The sequence below is a fragment of the Parasteatoda tepidariorum genome, chromosome 11 (genome assembly GCF_982258835.1).
Source record: "Parasteatoda tepidariorum strain Cologne lab strain chromosome 11, Ptep-v5.0, whole genome shotgun sequence".
In the NCBI taxonomy this organism is placed as follows: domain Eukaryota; kingdom Metazoa; phylum Arthropoda; class Arachnida; order Araneae; family Theridiidae; genus Parasteatoda; species Parasteatoda tepidariorum.
This window is the reverse complement of record NC_141765.1, coordinates 91,132,524-91,156,449: the sequence shown is the minus strand read 5'-3', so window position 1 is coordinate 91,156,449 and position 23,926 is coordinate 91,132,524. Positions and strand designations below refer to the sequence as shown.

Sequence of the window (23,926 nt, the reverse complement as noted above, 5' to 3'; positions counted from 1 at the left end):
TATCAGTAAATAGTTGTTATAATCATAAACTCAAGAAAAAAAGACATATTTGTAAATTTTAATTACTTTTCCAGGTCATCATAGGTATGTGTAATTGGTATAGGTATGTGTAAAATTGTAAATATATTTTAAGTAAATTAAGAAATATTGAGAAAAAGGAAAAATAAACTTTTTAAATTTTTTTTCAATTTAAACGTTTTTTTAACTCAAGAAATTTTCCGGAATTTTGACTTGGGCTCACAATCACCCCTGAATGTGTGAAGTGTAGAAAGTATGAATCTATTCAAAAAAATTTTGCGCACAATTATAAAGTTTGTTTATTCCAAGTTTGTTTGTTCCACGCAGAAAAATTATTTTATTTTTTATTTAATTGAATAGTGATGTTAAAATTATTTTAGTTGTGCGATCTAAAAGTTTTGCTTCTTTTAATCAGTGACATTTTAAGTAACAAAATCTAGTTTTTCATTATGATTAGTAAAATAGTACTTTATGCGAGGTTCTTGAAATTTTTTAATTTTTTTGTAAGATTATTTTTACGCTTTATCCTTTTAAATATTAACAAAGTAAGAGAAATTATAGCCACAAAAAAAAAAAAGAAACGTAACCGCAAGAATATTAAAACTTAGAACGATGGCGTAGTTGTAAGTTTTGGCGTGAAAATAAATTGGAAACAAGAGCCTGAAAATAAATTTTTCTCGACACTAATTCCAACTGTGCTTGACCCTTAAGGCCCTTATGGAACTGAAACAAAATTCGATCAAACTACTGGTTTCTTCTCGATTTATTCGAAAAAATGTCAGTTTCCTATTTCAACTGTAACGTTACGAACATTTTTTGTCACGTGACCAGCAGGATAGTTAGACGAAATCTTAATAGCATTTATTCAGTAATTTCCGAATTGAAGTCATTAACTATGATTCAATTTTAATCAGTAGTCGCTTTTAATTCATGTTTGTTGTTTATAATTTAGTGTACGTACGTATTTCGAAAAAGTAACGTTTACATATTGGTTTTTGAGAAATTAATCGAATTTAAGAAAAATTTATAAGTTTCCCTTTTAATGTGTAACAATATGACTTAAGTTACTACTTTACTTATTAATTTGTTTAATTGTTACATTATTAAAGTGACTGTTTTTACGTATAGTTAAATAAATATGTTCGCATGAAATTACATTAATTTATAGATTTGTGTAAAAAAATTTCTCGTGATTTGTAAAATCATTTTACGTATTAAATACTTATAAAAGTATAGTTCAAGGAACTACCTTCAACAGCTTTTATATTATATATTTTAATGGGAAAATGAGAATGAAATTTTTTTAAATTGGTAGAAGAATAAATAAATATTTATTTGGTAGATATTTTTTCTAATTACTTTTCCGTTATTCTTTTTCGCATCCTTTATTGTAACTATATACATATATATATATATATATATATATATATATATATATATATATATATATATATATATATATATATATATTCATACACAATTATTATTATTGTTATTTATTTTATTACATTTCAATTAGAAAATACGCTTCACTCCATTCAATTATTTAACTTTCGAGCAGTTTATTTTTTTAGATATCGTGACTATTCCACCTTAAGTATTAAAGACTAAATCAGTCAAAAGCAAATCATTCAGTTCTCTTTATAACCAGTAATTTACCGTGACACATTTATTAGCCAATGCGTTGATCTTTATCTAGATATTTCTCCAGAAAGACTCTACCAATTTAGTTTTAAATTTATTTACTTTTAACTGAAGAAGCATCTGGCTAACATTATCTCTTTTGTTTAAACCTAGTGTCTAGTAGACTTCATCTTGTGACTTGAAACTTTGCCAGCAACCATTAATTCAGTCCAAAAGAATCACTGCAAAGCGATAGTTTTATGTTCATTTCCATTCAGCGATCGATTAAAAATTTATTCGAAGAGATTCCCTGCTGATTCGCTTCTAGTAATAATCCCTCTATAATGGACACTGGATATTGTGAACACATGATTGTAGGAAAGGTTGTCCATTCGAACTGTTATTTCATACGCTATTAGTAGTTTGTTTAAAGTGAACTCGTATTTACTTCTTGGAGGTATTGAAATAAATGTTATGTAATGTTTAGACCATTTGATAAGTTTGAAATATATAATTATGACTTTTAATTAAAAATTTAGTCACTCTCGTTATAAAGGCGTGTTTAAAAGGTGTCATTTCGCTGAAATGATTAATGCGTTTAGTTCCATAAAAAAGGCATTTAGAACAGAAAATCAGTTGCACAGAAATTCCAACTTTTAAATGCAACTTATTTGAAAAATAACTGAAATTAAAAAGAAAATTATCTAAAAAAAACAACAAAAATTAAAAGACAGCATCTGAAATATCGAGAGTCAATCACTTTGTTATGTATTTTTAATGTTTTTTAACATCTTGATTAAAGTGGAAGAAATTCCTTGTAACGTGACTTAGTTGATGAGTGATTCTATGTACTTAGCTAATTAATTATCCATAAAGCAAATTATGTACGATTGCAATCACTATTTCTAATAGTACTACTTCAATATGTTCAAATTGTATTTTAAAAAAAGATTTTGGATAACCATTGTTTATAGCGGACTTATTGCTGGAACCGCTTACGGCTCACTATAACGGAGTGTAACTGTATCTATGTACCTTTACCATTCATACAATACCCTTTTCCTTATTAAAAATTGTACAGAAATTCTAATTCTATGTGTACACGAGTTCAGGCAAACCCGAAGTTAGCCGTAAAGCTTTAATTGCTAAAAAAAAGTTTGAAAATATCAAAATACAATAAAATTATTCGAAGAGAACTTCCCCATTGCGAAATCCTAAGTTATCCTCTTATAATTAATTTTCATTTTGAACATTTCTTTTCACCATTTGAAACTACGTGGATTACTCTAGGCTTGTATGGAATTGCTTTTTCTATAATTAAATTGTTTATGGAGGAGAATTTCTCCTGTGGTATAGCGTCCTCTTAATCTATCGAATAGCTGCATTTATGTTAGTAACGTATGCTGTAGGTTTAAAATTGAAAATCATCTATCAGAATCTTTTTCCTCGCTTTTTAAACTAAGACTCGAGAAATGTATCAGACATAGTGGGTTAAACAAGGGGCACTCTATAGAATAAATTGATTCAGTTCCTATGCTGACGACATAAATATCATTCGAAGATCAGAAAGACTTGTGAGAGAGGCTTAAAAGAGATGACCTTGAAACTTCTGCTACAAATATAGGCCTCACCACCAAGGAAGATAAAACTAAATTTATAAGATCTTCGCCCTCAACTATAGATTACAGTACTTTTCTACGCATTAACGGTAACTCCCTCCCCCAAAAAGGTCAATGATTTCAAATACCTTGGCACAATATTCAACGACATAAAGAAGCTACGAGCAGAAATTGGCAACAAAACAAAAATGGTTAACAAATGTTTTGCTGGACTGAGAAAACAATTAAGATCAAACCTAATCAGTCGGGGGGACTCTTTTTCAGCCTGCCTTGCTCTATGCAAGTGAAACTTAGACTCTTAATGCAGACACTCGGGCGCACTCTGATTATTTTTGGCTCAGTACATGAGAGAAACAGTTGGCGAATTAGATATACCTTTAAGTAATACAGGCAATCACAGATAACACATCCGAAGCAATAGGTTAAGATGACTTGACTAGGTCTAGTGAACCTCACAAAAAAAAGCAGTTTGAATCGCCACTTTTAAAAATCCTATGGGATCTCGGACCAAAGGAAGAACTCCAATTGGATGGTTAGACGACACTGAAAAGAAAGGTTTTCGTGGTTTTCCGCACCATGTAATGCAATTACGGGTTAGTTCCACCAAAAAAGTCCTCAGAGGCAAATTTCTCCCAATACTTGATCTAGGTTTCCCAATACTTGATCTACCTTGTCTCTGGATCGGGCTCAAAATTATAAGGATACGGAGTTAAACATTGGGTAGTTGTGAACTCAAAACTGTGTCGACTGTTCAACGACGGTTATGAAATAAAATATTTTTGCTACGGTTATCTTCAACCATGGTTTCATTGGTATACCAGCATAATGGATGTCATGGGTATTCAAATTGACACTACAACGTTCGGATTTAGCAAAAGGTGCAATGCAAATCACCTAGTACGCTTGGAGCACTCTATCTCATCTGCGACCTGCGTAGAGCCCACCAAGAAAATGTATAAGTGCTAGGCAGGCATAGTTCATACATCTCTTATTTATGGTAAAAAAAGAAAACGAAGAAAAACGTTATAAAAACTTTAAACGCGATTTTTGGGGAGAGGGCTTTATTGGATAGCTGAAAAACTACTTGAATGTCACTTTGGAAATTTGTAAAGAATTGATGGTGGAAACAGACAAAAATTGAAAATTTTTTGTACGCTTCGGTACGTTTGAATGTCAAAAAATGTCGATTTTTGTCAAACTTTTTCTGAAAAGATCACCATTTTTTTTAAAGAAAAAAAATGACACTTTTTTATTTTTTTTCCTTTTTTCTAACTATAGCTTCATTCATAATAATCGTTAAATTTTAGTCTTGTCTATTTCTGACTTTATAGTATGCAAATCGAGCTCTGTCCGTGAATCATTATTCATTGTTCCGTTTTCTATATCATTTTTGTACATTAATTTATAATTATTTCGGGCCAGAAAAAATAAAATGTAGCTGAAAGGTGCGAAACAAAATCATTATATAACTTATCCTTTCATTTCACTGAAAACGAAAATGTGAAAAATGAGACTTGAATCGGACCTCTACCTCTAGACCAGAACACCGACTTAATACAGCGTGGCCACAGAACTGGGATTATTCAGGGAATTTTATCAAGTTGCAAAAACAAAGGAAATATCAGAGAATTTTAATAAAATACCCAAAAATATCGGGGAAAGTTAACCAATTTATGTTTGAGGTGACTGAAAGTTTAGTATTTCCAAAAAATTTGGTCCTGAAATTATTATAATTTTTTTTAAGTAAATTGTTTATTTTATAATTAAATATGACTTAATCGTAAACATTACATATATTACAATATATGTCATGTTTACGATTAAGTCATAACTGAAAAATTAAATTCATGCCACTAGTTATAAAAATCAGGGTAATAATCAAAAAGAAGTCAAAATTTTTATTTATTTTGAAGGTTGTAGTTAGTCTGCTGGGGGCCGAAAAAGGAAAAAAAACTCGGACAAAGTTATCACATCAAAGAATTGAAGTTAACTAAGTTCTTTTTGAATTTGTGTGTTTATTTTTTTTTTTATATATATAAAATATTTTATAATGTATCTCTTAGTTGTGTTTTGGCTTAATGTCAAGCAAAAGATCTGCTGCCTTAGAGTTTTACAGCAAGAAGGTCAATGGGCCATCGGACATTAATTGTTATATTAAAAAAAAGATTATTTTCAAAGTTTCAAGTATTTATGCAGCTGGTAACATGGTAAGCAATAGTTTTGAAAATATGTTGAATACAGAAGTCATGAAATTAAGAAAAATTGATTGAATGTTTCGATTAAACTTCATTTTAATACTAAAAAAATAATTTTTTTTATACATACAGCATTAAAGTATGTAGTCTTAAGTTTAATTTGCACAAAGAAAGAAGTTTGTATGTAAAAAATTGTTCTAGTAATTACAAATTTACAAAAAAATTGGATTTCGGGTAGCCCCGCCCAGTTACAAAAATTGTGTTTTTTGGCTATTTTTTCAGGTGTAAATGAGAATGACCAATGTATTGACAATAGATAAACCTTATTTATCATTTTTATCACAAAATTATCTTATTTATTACATATTTATATACTTTTAGTGAATTCTATCATTTAATAACAACAAATGTCATACCTTTTATCATTATTAATGTATATTAATATATTATAATATTAATATATATTTATATTAAATATTTAATGAAAATAATTTAATTTAAGCAACAATAATTAATAACAATAGTTGTTTTTCAATATAAACTTATTTGGTTGATCTCTTCTTATAAACATAATATAAAATACTTCTTATAAAATTACAAATTCACTTTGTATTTTGATTGCATTCAAATGCTTCTGTAGATTGATTCGTTAACAAATGAGTGAAAATAAATAAGTAAGCAAATAGCTTATCATAATATTTATGATTTCTTGATATTAAATTTAATTTGGATATATCAATTACCAATATGTTTTAATATTATATGAAACATAAATTTATCTATTTAAAAATGCAAAAATTTATATATTTAAAAATGCAAATTAAATATTTTTAAAATGTAATTGATATATCCTAATTAAATTTAATATCAAGAAATCATAAATATTATGATAAGCTATTTGCTTACTTATTTGTGAACGAATCAATCTACAGAAGCATTTGAATGCAATTAAAATACAAAGTGAATTTGTAATTTTATAAAAAGTATTTTATATTAAGTTTATAAGAAGAGATCAACCAAATAAGTTTATATAGAAAAACAACTATTGTTATTAATTATTGTTACTTAAATTAAATTATTTTCGTTAAATATTTAATATAAATATATATTAATATTATAATATATTAATATACATTAATAATGGTAAAAAGTATGACATTTGTTGTTATTAAATGATAGAATTCACTAAAAGTATATAAATATGTAATAAATAAAATAATTTTGTGATAAAAATGATAAATGAGGTTTATCTATTGTCGATACATTGGTCATTTTCATTTACACCTGAAAAAATAGCCAAAAAACACAATTTTTGTAACTGGGCGGGGCTACCCGACACATCTTGAAAGGAGCTAAAAAACATGTTTTTTTAAATTTCTATTTTAAGTTAAACTATTCTTTTTTTGGTTTATTCTTTTTGCATTATTTAACTAGATGGTAAAACAATAGAAACATACAAAAATATTGATTATTACTCAATATTATACAGAAATATAAGCAAAACTCCTTAGGTGGGCGGGGCTACCCGACTCTCTCCTACTCAAAGTACCCCGCAGCAAACATTGTCTGATACAATCTGTTGTTTCAAAGAGCTTGGCAATGATGATTGACGTCCAGGAAATGGACAAAAACGCACGATGAACTCTTCAAAATAATCGTAAGATCATCATCCATCCTGAGACCATCAAGTGCATCGAAATCAGAGTGTTTTCACTAGAAAAATCGCTCGTGAAATGGAAATAAGTGACCGATCAGTACGGCAAATCACAAAACCGGAGTTTGGACTGAAGCCTTTTTAAGTTCCAAAAAGTTCAGCCTCTCACTGAAGTAAACAAATTCGTGCAACTCCAAAGATCTAAACTTTTGAGACAGGCCGCAAGTCAGTGCTGGGAGAGTTTCACCGAGAAGCTCTTTACCGTCAAACAAGCTCATAGTTCCCAGAATGATAGAATTTGGTCTGTAGAGTCTCCAAGCACCTCGAAAATCGTTGAAGGTTGCGAAAATTCATGGTCATATGTGGAATTTGCTTAAGCTGCAAAACACCTGGTTTTTGTGGATGAGGAGTAAACATTAAAAAAATTATTTCGGCAATGTTTTTTTTTTTTTTTTTTCTTTTTTTTTTTTTTTTTTTTTTTTAAATTTACAGCTGGCACTAACTTTCGTTCTTCGCCTTAGAAGATGCCGGAAGTGTTGCTCATTTATCGTTACCCGGTGGGAACCTGTGAACCAAAGTCACGGGGACGAGCAACATTACCCACGCCCCATTGCAACTGAAAACCATTCATAGGGTGGACCACATTTACGCATCATACAACAGAGGAAGACACACAGGGAAATATCCATACCCTGAGCGGGATTCGAATCTACAGCCATTGGCTTTGCAATCAGGCACACTAACCACTCTGCCACCTGGTCGGCACTTCGGCAATGCAAACTTGACATTTCAACAAGACTTGGCACCAGCTTTCAAGACCAAAAAAGACGAAAGAGTGGTACAAAGAGCATTTTTCTGCAAATTATCTAAAGAATGGCCTCCCTACTCCCCAGATATCGCTCCCACAGATTACAGTGTATGGTCCATTTTGGAGTCTAGGGCCTGCATCAAACCACGCAAGAAGTTTAATGTAATAGTGAACTTTATAACCTATAAATAACTATATTTAAAATATTTAATTTGAGGAATGAAAATTTCATAGTTTTATCATTAATGATCTTAAATTAGGTTTTTATGTCCAACAGTTAAACTTGCAGTGGTTGTGCTGAATTTGTTTCCGATTTATATACAGAAGCTGAAAATTATTAAAATAAGCCGAATTATGGTTTACTTCGAAATGAAAACTTAAGATAGCTACGATAAACATTGAAAATGGTTAATAACATTGAAAATGTTTGAAACGTTAATAATGGTTAATAAAGTTGTAATGCTATTTTTTATTTTATTTGAAAAACTCGATGGAAAATACTAATAGAATATTTTATAAATACATTTTTTTTTTATAATCTGTTCAATACATTGTTTTCAGAAATATTATTTTTTCCTCTAAAAAATGCCATTACTATTTCATTGGCATTTTACTTGAAATAATTTCATAAGGCAATCAATCAATTTGAAATTAACTTTTATTTAGTAATATACTATGGAAAATACTAATAGAATATTTTATAAATACATTTTTTTTTTATAATCTGTTCAATACATTGTTTTCAGAAATATTATATTTTCCTCTAAAAAATGCCATTACTATTTCATTGGCATTTTACTTGAAATAATTTCATAAGGCAATCAATCAATTTGAAATTAACTTTTATTTAGTAATAACATCAATATTTTCTAGAACTTGGGTGGAAATTTGAATTGTGTTTAAGTCGGGGTTGAGTTCTCAGCTAAGTCCAGAATAGGAGTCGAAAATTTCAATCTCCACAGTTTGCTTATGAATAAAGTTTTTAACTTTTAAGGTTATGTAAGCAAAGTTTTTTTTTAAAATCGATTTCTAAATTATCTATGATTATAAAAGTTTTTTTAGACACATATTATAATTTCAAAAAAAAAAAAACAAAATTCAAGAAAATTAATAAATAAAGTATTGTAATAAACAAAAACACTGCAGGCTATAAAAATTTCAGAGAGTTATCTGCCTACCCAGCTTTGTATATGGCATGTGAATGCCGCTTTATATATATATTAAATACAATGCCGAATTTTATTTTAATATTTTAAAGGGCTACTTATGCGTAATTTCTGGAGTCATCCATCCCCTCAAAACGGTTTATGAGCTCACTCACAATCAAAGCCATTGGCGAATATTTTATTCTGATGTTGGCGGATAATCTCGGTCGAGAATAACTACAACCCCACCTTTCTTGAAAACCGTCTGTTTTATTATTTCTATTTACCTCGCCAGAGTGTCGCGCATTCTTTTCCTTTAATGTGTCCCATTCTATAAGCGTTTAAAGGTTCTCTTAATAATGTAAGAATGTCCTACGGCAATTATGGACGATATGGTTCCTATTCTTCCTATAGTGGAAGTGCTAGAAAACCAGGATCCAGTTATTTACCTTCGTCATTAACTCGAAGAGTTAATAGTGGACCTTATGGTATTATGCCATCTTATTCCTCTTCTTATTTATCCCCAAACACTAGTCCTAGAAGTTCCATATCTATAGGACGGGAATCTCGACCCACTTATAATATTTTAAGTGTAGATTCTCGACGATCTGAATATTCACCCTACAGGTTAACGCCGAGCAAGTCTTCTAGTTCCATTCGATCAGATGACTCGGATAGTTCTTTTTATGAAGTAAGAATTTTCTATATTTTCAAATTATTAAAATAAAAAACTGTGAGACCATTGGCGCCGATTGATAAAATTTATGGGGGGGGGACCATACTTAGACTGTTATTTTCAAGTTACTTGATCAGATCGTTACTGTGAAATAAACATATATATATATATATATATATATATATATATATATATATATATATATATATATATATATATATATATATGTATATGTATATATATATGTATATGTATGTATATGTATATGTATATGTATGTATATGTATATGTATATATATGTACATATATGTATGTATATATATGTATATGTATATATATGTATATATATGTATATGTATATATATGTATATATATATGTGTATATATGTATATATATATATATGTATATATATATATATATGTATATATATATGTATATATATATATGTATATATATATGTATATATATATATATATATATATATATGTGTGTATATATATATATGTATATATATATATATATATATATACGCATATATGTGTGTGTGTGTATGAACCCAAATACACACTCATATGGATTGATAATTTTCTTAATGTATGACGAAAACATGACATAACATAATTATGTTTCACAGTCAAATCAATTTCTTTTACTGACATTCAATACATATTTAAAAATACTGATACATCTTGATTCTATGCAGAGTGTTCTGTGATCTGCGTCCTCATATATTATTTTAGAATCATCGTTAATAATTATACAAATTAGGGATCGCTAACTACTATTTAAGAGCGGTAAAAAACGGTATGGAAATCTTAAGAATCACTATTAAGATGAACGGAATTGAAAACTTTAAAACCAATTTTGTTTTGTTTGATAACCTGGGTTAAACAGCCGATCCAATTCTGAATTTACGATTACCAATGTTGAACTCCCTAGCTTTGCAATTTTTAACCCGATCCAGAAGACAAGGGAACTTTCGAATCAAGTATTGGGAGAAATTTGCCTTCGTGAAGGACTTTTCAATGGAACTAGAATGCACATGAAGAAGAAAACCTCCCACGGTTAACCTGACGATAATGGGGCTCTACCCAAGGTCCGTCTACTACTGAGGATTTCTTATTTCAGCACTATAGTCGGTGCGAGCCGGGTGCGGAATTCGTATGGACCAGTCATCGCTGAGATTCGAACCCGATTTGCGTTGTTCATTATGATTAACAGTTTCTTTTGATGGCAGCTTGCTATTTCCTCAGCATTTATTTCGCTTATAGTCTGTTCGAAGAACTAAATTTTCTGAAAGCAATGATTTCTTTATATTATAAATATTAATTAACGTTAAAAAATATTCGAACTAAACCTGATATACTTCAAAATATTGATATATTGATTTGTTTTTCCACTCAATTGGCGCCCTCCGTCTTGGTTATTTTCTGTTGAAATAAATTTAAAAAAAAGAAATTTATATTAATTTTGCTTTAAATCTTCGTTTTTTAAGGAAAAATTATAAGTGAATGATTAGTAATAAAATTTTATTTTATCGTTCACCCTTTTCACATTATTTACCCTTTATTTAAGGGAAATAGTCTCTTTCTTTTTTGTTATATCTGCCTACAATAAGGCTGAATTCTATCTGAAATAATTCGAACATTTTAAACAGACTAGTATTTTCCAATTTAAATCAAATTCTACAGATTTCAATGAAAAAAAATTAGCTATGTAATCAGACAACAAAAGTATGCTTTTCCTAATAGTTGACTCAGTGCAGTACTTATGAAAAAATTACCGCCAATTATTCCGTGAGTGTAGGGCTAAAAAAAGACGTGATTTGAAATTTCTAATATATTTTTGAAGTTAAAAACATAAAGTTTTTCACTGAGTTTTAATAAATCAGCATGATCATTAAGAAAACAAAATTTTGTCCTTTAGAAATATGCAGCAAAAATATACTAATTACATTTTGTAAAAAATGCACGCTATCTCTCGCCAACCCCTGGAACTCTCTTCTTTTCTACATTTCAGATGGCTTCCTGCCTATAGAGTAGTAAAAAATTCAAGACGTTGGAGTGGTATCATTTATAAAAAAAACGCACAATTTAATTGTTTGATAAGTAATTAGAAATGCAAGCAAGTTATGGCACATTGTTCATCTTCAGTTTATCTATAAAAGACATAATTCTACTGCTAATGATTGTTTGGTAACTTTCTCTCCAACCCTTTCTTTTTTAAATATAAAAAGAAAATCAAGAGCAGCTATGGAATATCCAAAAGTTATTAGAAATTTAAGTTTAGTAATACGTCATTTTCAGTTTATCGGCAAAATATGCACTTGAACTAACTGCTTCTACAGTTGGCTGTTTATTTCAGATCGCTTAATTCCTCGGTTTTTATACTTTATATATTAACAATGGTAGATTAAGTGCTCACTCGCTGGCAACCGAAATTTGTATAAGACATTTATTGAGAAATGTTTTTAAAAAAAATGACTGGTAACAAAATGTTGGATGTATTCATTAGTTGAGTTATTTATGCCGCGTAATTCAGTTTAGCGAAAACTGTTAACTGAAGAATTATTATTGTTTTGGAGCTAAGTACTGTTATGGTTTCTAAAAATGAATCATTCGTCTCAGTTTTTTATTTCGAATTACTTTTTGAGTGTTGAAATCGTTTATATAGTTCGTTTTTATTTTTAAATGTAAAGGAAAAACTTATCTCAGTAAAATTAAAATTTTTTTGCAGCCTCGTATCTTTATGACCGAAAAGAGAAAAAAAAAACTTTTGAATTAGTTCCGAAGAGATTCAAAATTTTGGTGCATTGAATACAATCCTAAAGGATTACAAATAATTCTTCTTTATTTATTTAATTATTATTACTATTTTTGACAGAATCAACCAAGTATTTCCTTTTCTTAGAAATATTTTAATTAGAAGGCTTAGTGTCATATAAACTAATATCGAGAGTTTTTCGATTCTACAATTTTACATATGCGAGGCTGTCTACGTTTTTTGAGAAAAATTTCTTTTTGTGATAGCAAAATTTAATGCATGATTCTTTGTTTCGTAAATTTGATTTAAAGTTATTTTCCACATCACTACATTTGCCCTCTCTTGGAAAGGCTTTAAAAATGTTTTGAAAGCTTTGATTTTTTAATTGTCTACGACGGGTCCAGCACTTTAATCAGCCTGCATAGGGACCAAGGGTGGCGGTCCTCGTTAAACTGTTCTATCGTAAAGTGCTCGACTTCGCGCGCAGGTCGTCGAGCTACCGAAGCAGGGGGGCTCTGCAGAGGATCAAAATTGCGATGGCATGTCTTCGGATCATCCCCAGGGATGTTTCCCACACCGTCGCCAAAAGCCCATTGTGCAGCTCTAGTGCGACGTAAAATAAAGTCTACCTTGTCTACCGAAGAATAAAATATTTTGTTGAAAGCGTAGTAGTTGGCAGCCCTGCATTTCCCTTTATTCTTGCGTTTTCTCTGTATGTGACGTTAAATTGATATTTCCTTCTCCTTTCTTTAACTCATTTGCGAGGGATTATTTTTCAGTTTAAAGTTTTTGCGAATTTTTAAACATTTATATGTATATGTGTTGTTAAAATTTTTTCTTTAAGATTAATTTGATAATTCAAACAAATTTATTACCAGGTAAAAATGAACTAAATCAATTCAACGATCTATTAAGATTTTCGATTTTTGTTCTTTCTTCTGAACTTTATGTAGTTTCATTTTTATAAGTTGTATTTAATAATTCAAACTAAGAATAATGAATTAAAATGACGCTTTTTTCATGTGAATTGCATAACCCTGCACAACACTTATTAACAATTCCTTTAACTCTGGTCGAGATTCTCCTAATTCTCCTAACTTAAAATTATCAAATCTTCGTGGAGCATTTAGAAGCATTTGTTATGATGTTTACTGAGAAAGACAAATTCCCATTAATAGTCACATTGTTGGTGTGAAGCCATTTCAGAATTGAAGTCTTAGTTTTTTTAAAATATTATTTAAGCCTGCAAAAACTTTATTTAAAACACAAAAATTGCAATATTAATGCTTTCCATTCCTTCGTACTAGTAAAGTTTTTAAAAAGGTTTAGTAAAGATTTTACTGACTTTTACGTTTTTTAGTTACGACGATTTATTAGTGCTTGTGAAAAGAAATGTGTCTTTTTGACAATTTGTGCGAAGTATTTAACAATACTTTTGTTTTTAGATTAGTGTTTCTCATTATTTAAAAATATTATCTAAGTTATTGCGCTTCTTTCGTTAAAATTTCAGTTTATTTATTTATTTGTATATAGTTTATTTCGAAAATTGAATAATTCAAAATTGTATTTTTCAATTTATTATATACAGATATATATTTACATACTGATATAAGTACATACACCCTCCGGGGTATCCCAGTCCATGCCTGATATGATTACAGTAATCAGATTTGTTGAGAAATACAGTCTGCTCACCTTTGTCAACTTTTTTAATGAAAATGACAAATAATAGCTTGTTTTTGAGGGTAGGTGAGATTAGATTTATTCAAGTGTTTATTTGAAGCAATAGTGTTACCTTTTGACCAGAAGAAACTTTACTATGTTTTTATGTTGATTCTAATGGAGCAATAATATTGGGAACTGAAAATTTTGAAAGTAGCAGCGAAATGTAAACTTTAATTTAGGATCTTTTCTTGTGTCTTGCTAACATTAATAGAAGATAAATAAACGAAAGAATGTTGGGTTAATAATTTGACATTATGGTGCGATTAACCGAAATCAGATTATTCAAATTTTTTGCTAAGTTTATCTCAATGTTTACAAGACAAAAAATAAAGTCAACAAGCATAGTTTTGTTTCTCCCCAAGTTCTAAACTAAGGAAAAGAATTGGCAAGAAGCAAATGATGATTTGAAAGCTCTCTCTCAATATCCGATAAACGTTTACTAGTATCTTGAATAACAGCACGTAGAATAGCCAATTCACACCTGTTAATCAACACGACTAGAATTAATATAATATCTTATTATTCATATGTTTCTTATATATTACCAATCAAAATTAAGATAGATTTTTAGATGACTTTGAAATTTTATTTAGCTAACATCCTATCTTTAAAAAAAAAAAAAATACCAGAATGAATTACAACTTTTCACGTGAATGTTTTATCAAACTGATTAGTTTAAGAAATAAATATACTTTTTCTCAGTGATATTTGTTATAAATATATTTTTTTAAACATCAATATACAAAAACATAAATGCAATTAGAAAACTCAATAGCAATTGCGCAACTTTTTAAATTTGGACATACTTACTGTCAATAGTTATACCATATGCTCAATTCTAAAAGGAATTAACTTCAAATAATATTTCATATATTCAGTGAAATTCACAGATATTTCTGATCAACCAACGAAAGGGTTAGAATAACTCTTACTAGGAGAGACTTTGAAAATTCAACTTAGTGTTGAAACTAGGACTGGTTGATCTAACAAATTTTATATCGTGATACATCGTCTGTTAGACATCGCGATATAGCGATTTAGCATATGTTCAAAAATTATCTATCAGAAATCTTGAAATTAATCAAAAATAAATAAAAGGAATAAATCTATTACAAAACAAAATGTCTTAAGTAAAAGCAAACCGAAACATTATTTTAATTTTTTTTTAAAAATTAAAAATGACTTAAGATTTATTGGTTTAAAAATAATAATAAAACTAACAAAATATTTTACATACGTGCATTAAAAATTGAAAGAAAGAAAAACGAAAGTAAAAAAACAAACTTAAGAAATGTTCACTTTAGTATGTTCACTTTTTTAAATTATTTGTTGAAAAACCCCTGCTTTTGAAGCATTGTTAAACCTTTAATTTATTTATTTAAAATAATAAAATTGTATTAACTAATGGTCTAATTCTATACTTGATGAATGTAAAAATAAATTTAAGTTTTTTTATTTCTTTATTATTTTCTTTTTTGAAAATAAAATCGACGAAGGATTTATTTGTTTGAAAATGATACTGACTGTCTAACAAATTATGAAAAAACAAGTATTGAAGGAATTTTAAAAAAAATTTTGACAAAAAATACTGTGAAGTACTATTGTTAAATTATAAAAAAGCGTCAAAACATTGCTTAACTTTTTATTCAATTAAAAAAAATATTTGTTGTAACTAATAGCCAAATTTTTTTTCTAATTGAAAGCGACTGAAGATTTATTTGTTTCAAAATAATCAAATTCTATCAAATTATTATACTTACGTGCATTAAATAAATTTAAAAAAAAATTTTTTTTTTAATATAAAGTTAAATACAAAATACCCCTATTAAATTGTATCGCTTAAAATGAAAAACAATAATTAAAAAAAAACAATGAAAAATCTTTCTTTTATTCATATTTTCTTTTCATAAATGGATTGAGTTCAGAACGAAAATGCAAGATAACAGTGATTGCGCAACGATCGCCAAGTAGCAGTAGGTCTACTAAAATATAATTGACAAGAATCATTAAATCCCGACAGACAAAAAAAAAAAAAAAAAGAAGAAGAAAAAGTGACGAAATAATGCACAATGAAACGAACGAAGTAGAAAAAGTCTAACTAAAAATAATTTACAAGAAACGTTAAATCCCTACGAAATAAAGTGCACAGCGATCACAAAATAACATAAGTCCTGCTGAAACTAATCTTCAAGAAAAGTAAACTCCCAAAGACAAAAATGGCGCATAAAGAAAATATGCATAGCGTTCTATTTCAACGCGGATCCTCAAATGAAACCGGGAGTTCTGATTCAATTCGCTTTTCGTTATTCAACATCACAAAACTAACATCGTCTTCGTAGCTAGAGGTAGTACACTTCCTACCCTTCCCTGCAGTGGCAACTTAAGGTGAAACGTAGTATAGACGCTATCAACAGCTCCGCAGTTAGACAAAATCAAAATGGTCTTCGTCAGCGCGGTGACAGCTTTAGCGTAGGCAAGGATTCTCGCATGTTAAATCGTTAAACCGCGAGCATTGTCTTATATGACGGCTTCAATCAGATTTCTGATGCATCGCCTAAAACGAAAGTCATTGTATCGGCCTGCCGATATATGCATTAAATCAATATTTCGCGATGCATCGATTTATAGCCCAGTCCTAGTTGAAACTTTATATATTAATAGTGTACTTTAAGGATAATCACCCCTTAAAATAATAAAGAACACTAGGATTGAAACTTCATATATTAATACAGACATGCCAGGTTTGTAAAAAAATATTTTCTAGTGGTACTGTGGTTTCTGTTGGTTTTAGCTTAGTATTTTTCTTTTTAAGTAATTTTTTTCCTCCGTATCAAAAAGTCTCATTTGAAATGAAACTTTATTGCTCATGGTGAAACTTTTATCCTTAATCTGCAAGTTTTACTATTTAATTAGTTACCAATTTATTGTAACTTTTGCAGAAAGCGAAGCAGTTGGCATTCCTGTTAATAGGGTTACCACCCCTTAAAATATTAAAGTGCATTAGGCAGTAAATTCCGAGAAAAGCGCATTTGAAAATTTAAGCTCACTTTACGTACCACGTAAATTCTCTTTTCTTTCTAGTGTCACGGTAATCGTTTAAGAATGAGGCGATTAAATTCGCGTAGTGAATTACTTCATTCCCTTTTCTCTTACTTTTATTTTTAATTTTTTTTCCTGTTTACAAATAGTATTAACTTAACTCCAACACCAACTTTTAATAAATTGATTTATTTTCATGTGACATAAAGTCTTGACTCTAGTTTCTTTCTAGATTTTGTTCGATTAAATTGCAGAATTCTGTAAACTACCTGTCAATGAAAATAACTGCACATTCACGCAAGACATTCTAGGGAAATCCTTTCAAATTATTGTATCACTGTTAATAAGCATTAACCATTATAATTTTGTTGAAAGATTGTATTATTACTGTAATTCAAATATCAAGTAATGCATAATAATGAAAAAATACAATAAATTAAATAATTTACGAAGTGTATCCGAAAAATAAGTACCGTTTTGAAAAATAACCTAAAACCAGCATAATTTTAAAAAAATACAAATAAATATTATTACATGAAAGAGTTTTTCGAAAACTCTTTTTCTACACATCATTGTTTAGACATTTGTCTTAGGGAGAAACCAACTTGTCTTGAAAGAAAGATACCGTCAGTGACCATTTCTTGCGTCACCATCGCTCCAAAAACAATTTGTAGTCTGAAGGTTTGCAGGATGGATAATTGAACTGCTCCCAACCGAGTTTGAGTGGCACCAGCGGAATAGAGACAACACCATGCTTTGACTGAGCATTACATGTCACAATTTTCGTAATGTTTCAAGGTGTTGCACGAATTTGCAACCAAACCAACATTGACGACAGAAGGCTTGCACGAACATTTAATTGATTTACCCACTTTTCCTTTTAGCCACACTGTGCACACAATTCCATCACATTCACCATAAATCTCTACAAGTTCAGCTGACTTAACATTCGTTGCTTTCAAAAACCGTATTACAGAAAAATCAATCTGCTGAAGCATGCTTTTGGTAATAGAATACGCCATTCTTCCCCGTAACCATGGTTTCGCCAACTTTTCCTTACTCACAAATATTCTAACTTTTTACTGGAACGAGCTACTTTGGGAAAAAGCAAGCTTTGCCGAAACCATGGTGACAGTGAGAGGAATTGTGTGGAGAGTGGGGAAATCGCGTAGAGTTAAGATGCTTGTTCTATTTACAAAGAGTATAACACAGGTAAATAAAGAACAATATAGCTGTAATGACAACAATGTGTTAACTATAGTTTGTCTATAGTAATAACCCTCTAGCCATTCGTTTGGACTATGGTAACGAGGTATAACTATTTCAAGTGGGGGTTAGGGGTCATTGTTTAGGAAAAGTTTTGGCTTGAGTCGGCTTAAAAAATCCTAGAGTAAAAAAGTATAAAATAAAATAGTTTAAAAAATCTTTAAAAAATGAAATATTGTGTGTAATTTATGAGAATCGAGTCAATACTGCCACAGTTAATTTTTCAGACATTATATACATTTAATATAAATTTTACCTTAAAATTCGTTTCTTATAAATTTTTTAAATAAATAAAATTTGGTGATTTATTTTATATTTTTATTAATCGAAAACCTCATACTTTTCATCTGCTTTCTTTTTAAAGTTATAAATTCTTTCAACACATTTTTAGATAAAATTTAGATACGAGGGCTGTAAATTAAGTAACGGCAACATAGGTATAAATCGATTTTTAATGAACTTACAAGTACAATTGTATTACATTCCTTCTATGTAATCACCAGCAAAGCTTATAACCTTTTGCCAAATGTCGGGAAGCCGTTGTAGACCAGTAGCAAGGTGTTGATTGTTGATGTGAGCGACCGAGCGCCCTACTGCGTGGAATACAGATGAAACGTCCTGAAATAGGTGACCTCGGAGGGGCTCCTTCAACTTCGGAAACAGATCGAAGTCCCAAGGACTCATGTCGGGTGAGTAGGGAGGGTGTTCCAGGATTTCCCACTGCCACCGTCGCAATCGGAGAGTGACTTTGTTTGCGACATGGCAACGAGCGTTGTCATGCAATACGATAGGGAGATTGTTGTGCAATAAACGTGGACGTTTGCACTCCATAACCGGACGCAGATGGCGCTGTAGAAATCGGCAATAGTAATCTGCGTTGACAGTTTGTCTTTCAGGTACAGCATGTATAAGAATCACACCGTCCCAGTCGTATGCCACAATCAGCATAACCTTAACCCGACTGGGCTCCTGTCGGAATTTCTGTGGACGTGGCGAACCTTGGTGACGCCATTCATTTGACTGACGCTTTAATTCAGGCTCGTAAAATGAACTGGAAAATTAAATGAGACTAACTCGATTCATACAAGTTAGAAAGTTACACTCAATATTTTAATTTTTACTTTTTCGAGTAAAACCATGGAAAAAAAGGTTTTTTTAAAAAGCCATTTTATTTTTACCCTTAAGCAATTTCGTAAATGAAGCTACGAAATACTGAGTACTACATTTATACAAAATAATGCGTTGTCATGGGAATGAGATGTCAAAGAAACCTATTAGAAGTGGGGGGAGGGGTATAATAATTGACTGTCCGCCCCTTCCTCTCACCTGCAACATCTTCTTTAATTAGAAAATACAATCTAAACATCTCATGTGCTTTTAATGTCTTCATCGGAAAAAACATCAATTAAGGATTTTGATGAAACTGTTTTGTTAAATGGATGGTTTTATAGCCGTTGAAGAGCCGACCCAATTTTTTTGATTTTACGACTACTAATGTTCAATTCCGTAGCCTTGTAATTTTAAATCCAATCCAGAGGATAAGGGAACATCTGGATCAAGTATTGGGAGGACTTTTTGACGGAACTAGTCCGCATTTGCGTTAACTGGAGAGGAAAACTACGAAAACCTCCCGCGGATAGTCTGATGGCAAGGGTACTCTAACCCAGGATCCGTCTACCACTGAAGATATTTTACGTCAACACTGCGGTCGGTGCGGAACTCGTATCGACCAATCATCGCTGGGATTCGAACCCGGTTCACCTCATTGGAAGGTGAACACTCTATCTCCTGAGCCACCACGGCTCTGTATGGATGGTTGACCGTGCAAAGCTTAGCACAGTTGACGCTAGAGGTTAAAATTCACCATAAGACTTCCGGCCATCCAATTGACGCCTAAGGTTGAAAATGCGCTCCGTCATCCAATATTATTATACTTGTAATTTTTACCATATAACACGTTCCTTCAATTCAAATAATTTTCAACAAAACAAATAAATAAATTTGAAAGACTCTGCAAGCATGCTATGATGTTACCTCAAAAATTACAAACGGCATACTCATATAGTCGTATATCAGATAATACACAAAAAGTGGCAAACATTAAACTTTATTTATGCTGTGATATTAATTTTCTTAAATCTATCACGACCTCTTAGAATTTATAAATTACAGAAAACTCTTATGAATGGTAAAATTTTACGTTAATTTGAACAAAAATCGCAGTTATAAAACTTCCAAGAATATTAAGCCTGTTCACACATCGCGTCGTAAGCATAACAGAAGCGGAGGGATACGCTGGGAGTTTTCTCAATTTCTTTCGGTTTTAGGAAACTTGTTATTGTTTACATTCAGTCAACCATCCATTGCTTTTTTCATACCCTTCTGTTTTTAATTATTTTGTTTTAAAGTTTTCCGTTTTTTTTTTTTTTTTTTTTTTTTTTTTTTTTTTTTTTTTTTTAAGTCAGTGCAGAACAACTTTCTCTTCTTTGATAGCACTTTTTTTCCTCCTTGATCTATTCTTTCTTCTGATATTCTTAATCGGGTTTATGTGGTTGTACCGCAAGAGCAGAGGCTAACGAAACTATTGGACTAAATCCTTATTATTTGTTAGAAAATGAACCCTTTTTAAACGTATAATAAGCTGGGCTGAAAATATATTTTTTAATAACTGTTGTGAGCAATGAATAAAAGTAGTTTAAAAACTAAAGAGAGAGTTAAAACAAATTTATCTGCTTCATGAGTTCAACAGAGACAATGTGGAAGCTCTTTCTTACCTTGTAGAATGTAATCTGTCAGCTAGAACTAATTTCATCAGCATCGAGATACCCGGTATCACCTAAGTATTCTCTTTTAGAGAGCCTGAAGATTGCTGACAACTGGTTATAGTGCATACGTTATCAAATTTTGTCCAGTTAGGTAACCGTATACTACATCGAAAATTGGCAATTCTCAATTGGCAATTAGAAATTTGGTCCCGGTGCTACTGTGATGAGTTTTTTTTTTATCCTATTTAATGAGGAAAATAAATTCAAATTATGTTATACAAAGAAAAATGCTCCTAATTTTTCATAAGAAAGCCTTTTTTCTTAAAATTATTACTAAAACATTAATTTTTTGTCCAAAGTTGCATTTGAAATGAATGTTTTATTCTATTTAATTTCTAATTTTTATTAATATAAGCCTAACCTTCATAGAGAGCTTTCTGACTTATTTATTCAGAAATAAACCTAGGTAAATTCAAAACATATAGGTCAGATTGAAAACCGTAGCTTCATTAATCTTATTATTTTGCTGTTTTCAAAGCAGTTAAAGGGAATAATGTTAATTAATAATAGAGCTAGAAATGAAACTGAGAGTAATAAAAATATATCGTGATTCATTGGTTATTCAACATTAATTTTAACAATCTATCACGTTTTGAGGAACATAATCAGCTATTTCGGAAATAACCTCATTCAAACAACGTGCGATAAAATCGTCAGTTGTTAAAAAAAAAAAAAAAAAAAAGCAATATGAATATTCTAATTCGACAAAGGTACGTTCAAACTTTGACTTTGCTCTTCTCAAATGTGTGGAAACGCTTATATGAAAAAGATAATTTTTATTGTTGATTTAAAACTTTCCTGATAAGAAAAAAGCATACAATATTTGCAAACAATTTCTATTATTAGTAACAAACTGCTTTCTATTGTAAGTAACAACAACTGTTATCAAAAAAGGATCACTATAATCAAGGTTAAATAACGTAAGTATACATGACGAAAGTAAAATTTAAAAAAAATTTCTGTTCATCCTGATAATAGTCGTATTTTCATCTGGGGGGAACGTGGCACAAGAAAGCGTTCGTGCACGAAAGTCTAACATTTGGCGGTGGGGGGGAGTGATGGTCTCTGCTGGCATCTCCATTGATGGATGCACCGATCTCCATATCATTCGAAATGGAGCTCTGACCGGTCGCCGATATAGGGATGAGATCCTATTGTAGTCCCTTACGCTGCAGCGATTTGAGGTGACTTCATGTTAATGGACGACAATTGCTGGCCACGTCGTGCTAATTTGGCGAACGATTTTCTTTTAGAGGAAGGAATCATACGACTGGATTGGCCAGAGTGTTCTCCGGACATGAACCCAATCAAGCGTGTTTGGGGCATTCTAGGCAGACAAATTGCTAGACGCCAACCACCCCCACAAACTTTCCAAGAGCTGGAAGGAGCTCTTCTGGAGGAATGGGACAGAATACCCCAGCCCCTCATTAATAACATCATAGACTGAATGCCTCAAAGGTGTTCAAGATTGCTGGCCGTCCGGGGAAACCATTCCCCCCTATTAAAAACTATTTTCTTTTAAGGAAACACCTTTTTTTTCTTCTTTTTTTTCTGATATTCGCAAATAAAGTTTTTTTTCCCCTTTTGTATCCAAATTCTCAATAAAACACATTATCTTCTGCCAAACAAATGTCATTTTTATCTCATACAGTCTACTATGTCTGACGATAATGTATCAATCATTCAAACATTTCTCCAGGTGCAAGATCAACCCACAAAATCGCAATATCCTTTGTATGATTTGAGCAGTGTACTAAGAAAACGTAACCTAACGGTAAACACTATATGGCACCACTGTGCACCGCCAAACTGTCCATTTTTTGTGATACGATTAAAAAGATTCTTACATAATGCCTAATAATTTAGATAGAAATATAATTTATGGTAGATTGAGCATAAAACATTCAATAATTATTTCACCATCTTGTCCTTTCTACAACGAGCTAAATATGAGAGTATGTAATAAATAAAAATTCAAATAACAAGCAAGTCATCTAGTTTTTTGCAACTAATTTTTCATTTACTATAACTAGGAAGTTTCTTATTGTCAAAAAGTAAGTGATTATGTTTGCCTTTGTTTTGTCAGAATATTAATTTCTTTCAGAAACGATTTCCACTCGTTATTTGAATGAGGGATTTTCTAACAGGGTGCGTTTTTAAAAAGGGCTTAAAGGTGCTTATTTTTTAAAAAAAAGAAACCCTAAAAAGTGCTTAATTTTTCCTTTTAGAAACTAAGATTTTCCCCCCCTTTACCATGCTCATTTTTGTCACAAATTAAGAAAAAATCGTGGTTTTCACGTTGTTTCTTTCAACATTCTCTCAATTCATTCAACCACAATCTATTTTGGCGTACCGTCGGTCCGTAGCGTATGAAAGCGCCAATCATTTTACATGTTTGATGAAATACTTGCGGGTCTGCATGCACTTACACTAAGCTTGATTCCGTGGAAAGGATTTTTGCGCAGTTTTGTGCAACTCTGCTGCATTTTGCCAGAGATTCTCGATTTCGGGCTTCATTTCCCGCCCTTTGAAATCGAACTGAAAAATTTCTTGAATTTTTGCTGATCAT

General features: G+C 30.6%; 1 protein-coding gene across 6 annotated transcripts in view; it reads left to right on the top strand.

Moving 5' to 3' along the window:
* The window catches only part of LOC107455797 (protein phosphatase 1 regulatory subunit 12B), a 187,288-nt gene that overhangs the window by 125,193 nt on the left and 38,169 nt on the right, over positions 1–23,926 (top strand). The gene's annotated exons all lie outside the window — the stretch shown is intronic.